Raw genomic sequence first — 3,101 nt, 5'->3', positions numbered from 1 at the left:
GGTTAAGCAATTAAACAATTCTTTGTTCTATTTCTTCCTTGGTCTCATTTTGTTTGGGGGGTTGTTCTGGCTCTGCTCAACCTTTGTCCTCTGTGGAGCTGGACAAGGGTGGGTGGAAGGTGCCCTGGTTGGGCTGGATGTTGTCTGTTCAACCACAGAGAATGAGAGGCCCCAGTAAATCTGAGTGGGAAGGGGGCTGGGGAGCCCCAGACCCTGTTGGGAAGCTGAAGGTGGCCACTGAGTGGTTGCTGAAGTTCATTTCTCCAGGTGCAGGAGCTCTGCCTGGTCAGGGGGGTGAGGGCTGGGGTGCTCCTCATGGGGTTTGGAGCTGATGTCAGGGTGAGGAGGAGAAGGGCTGCTGGGGCTCCTGGGGTGGCTGGGACTGGGAAATCATAGAATCCTAGAACTGGCTGGGTTGGAAGGGACCTCAGAGATTGAGTCCAACCCTTGATCCACTCCCCCCGTGGTTCCCAGCCCATGGCACTCAGTGCCACATCCAGGCTCTTTGGAAAGATCTCCAGACACGGAGAATCCACTACTTCCCTGGGCAGCCCATTCCAATGCCTGATCACCCTCTCCAGAAAGAAATTCTTTCTAATATCCAACCTAAATGCAGTGAGCTCCTCTGAATCATGTTCTGTCAGGGTGTGGGGGGTAAAATAGATGGGATTCTCTTGGAGTCCCTGCTGAATCCAAGAGTTAGAGGTGAGCAGTGAGGGGGGCAAAAAAAATGAGTTGGGAAAATGAGCCCATCCTTGGCTTTTAGCTCTTGAGCAGCCTCCTGGTCTGAGAGGCACAGTGCTGGGGACACAGGCTGGGGGACAGACCCAAGGTGGTCACCTGCCTGAGTCACCACCTTACTGCCTGATCTTCAGAGATGTTTCCACTGCTGGGAACAAAGCTCTTCTTGCCTTAAAGTGTCTCACAGCCAGCACGGTGCTGAGTGGGACATCCACGTTCTGAGCCAGAGATGATCCCTTGCTAAAGGATACTACAAATTCCCTTTCTCCTCTGGGCTCCTGCTGCAAAACCTCCCAAATACTTCCCTGCCCTCCAAGCTGCAGAATGTCAGGCCTGAAGGAAGAGTTAGGGAAAAAAAATAAAAAAAAACCCCAACCCAGGCTGCTATTTTCAGAATCTGTTTGAACTCTTCTCTTAAAATAATTCCCCTTGGACACCTTTCAGCCTTTGGAGGCCTCCTGGTTTTGAATCCCATCTGATCAAAATGATGGCTTTAAAAGACAGCTCTGCTCTAACAAAGCCATGTGCATCCAAAGCTGGAATTGGCAATCAAGCTAATTAGGTCAGATCTTTGGACTGAAATGGTTGGATAAAGAGGAAGCATGGAAAGGGGGAGCTGAGTGATTGTCTGGTGGGTGGAAATGGCTGGAAGGACCCAGAAACTGAGTGTTCTTGGTAATTTGGGTACAGGCACTGGATGGAGGAGGGAGAGGAGTGATGTGCTCTGGGATGTGGGGAGGGGAACGGTCACAGCTTTGCTGATGAGTTCATTTTTCACTGATGTCACTGTTTGCAGAGCCAGGAACAAGTCTGCAAAGGGCTCAAGATGGCTCCTGTCTGTGAGCAAAATGGGAGCAGGGTGTCAGGAAGCTGCCTGCTGGTTCCTTGCAGTGAGGAATTGGGTCCTCTGCCTGTTGAGGTGACTGATGGGGAACTCCTGCAGGGCTGGCAAGGAGAGGAGGGGGATTTCAGAGCTGAGAAACCATGGTGACCTTGGTTCTTGGAGCTCTTTCACCTTGTGCCCCTTCTCCCTGACACACTGGTGGGGGTTTTTTCAACAGCCAGGTTGCCCCGTGGGTTGGCTGTGGAGGGAAGGAGGAGGAAAAGCAGCTTGCAGGTGGCAGGGAAGCAGAAAATCCCTGAAGGTTGAAGCTCTGAGGGGTGCAGTGTTTTAGGGGCAGGTTTCTGGGATGGGCAGTGCTCCATCAGGGATAGAGGTGGGAGTGATTCCCACGGAGCCTTGGGAAGCTCTCAGCTTGCAGCAGGCACAGACCCCAGGAAAAGGAAGACCCCAAACAACCCACCTCAACATCACCTCCAGGGTGACACCTCAGTGTCCTCCATCAGCCCAGGGCTTGGGTGACATTTTCAAGAGTTCCCTGCACGTGGGGGTGCCTGGTGCTGGTGCTGCTGGCTGGGTTGTCAATGTCAGAAGGGGGAGGGGGATCTCTTCCTTGAGTGGTTTGGTTCTGGCAGTCCCTGTAATGTTGGAGCTGTCACAACAGAGAAGGTTCCTGAGGAAGGCACTCACTGGAGGGGAGCTGGCTGGGTGCCTGCTGCTCTCAGGCTCAGAGATGAGCTGGGGCAGAGAGGGGAGGGAAGCAAATCCCTTCCAAACCCAAAGAGTGCTGCAGGCTGGGCTGTTCCTTCCCCAAAAAACTCAGGTTCTCCTCTCAGCAGGGCTCCAGGGTACCAGTGATGTGCTGGCACCTGCACTGGGCAGGCAAAACTCCTTGTCCTGAGGATGTCTGGGGCTGAGCAGAGGTCGAGCTGCTGCTGAGCTGCCAAGAGGAGAGAGGAGCCACCCGTGGGCAAGGTGCTGGCAGAAAGAGGAGTGAAACCTTTGTGTTTCTCGTGGGGAGATTGCAAAAGCCCCATGATGGCAGCACTGCCATCCATCTGGTATTGTCAGGCAAGGCAGCAGCAAGAAAAAGCTCAGCCTTTTAATTTTATGCATGGAGAACTTACCTGCTCTCCCCACACTCCCCCCAAACCTCCTCCCCTGCAGGTTCTTTTCCAACTGCAGCTATTTTTCCCTGCTGACTTCAGGTGTTTTGTGTGCTGCTTAGATCAATAGCAGGAGAGCAGCAGCAGCTTTCCAGTTGTCACTAGGAAGACCCTGCTGTCAGCTCCAGTGCTGCCAGCACAGGGCTGGGGCTGGAGAGCCCTCTGCTTGCCTGACAGCCACAACAGCAAGCTGGGCCTGCAGTGCAGGAGGGCTGTAGTGATTTATTTTTATTATTTTTTTAACCCAGCCTGGGGAAAACGCTGTTCCTGCCCTGCTCCACCACCTGCCTTTGCCTTCCCATGCTTGGGAATAACATGGGCTGTGGGAAATAGCAGGAGGGGAGGGGTGGGAT

Source organism: Calypte anna, chromosome 23 (genome assembly GCF_003957555.1).
Source record: "Calypte anna isolate BGI_N300 chromosome 23, bCalAnn1_v1.p, whole genome shotgun sequence".
In the NCBI taxonomy this organism is placed as follows: Eukaryota; Metazoa; Chordata; class Aves; order Apodiformes; family Trochilidae; genus Calypte; species Calypte anna.
This window is presented reverse-complemented; position numbering follows the sequence as displayed.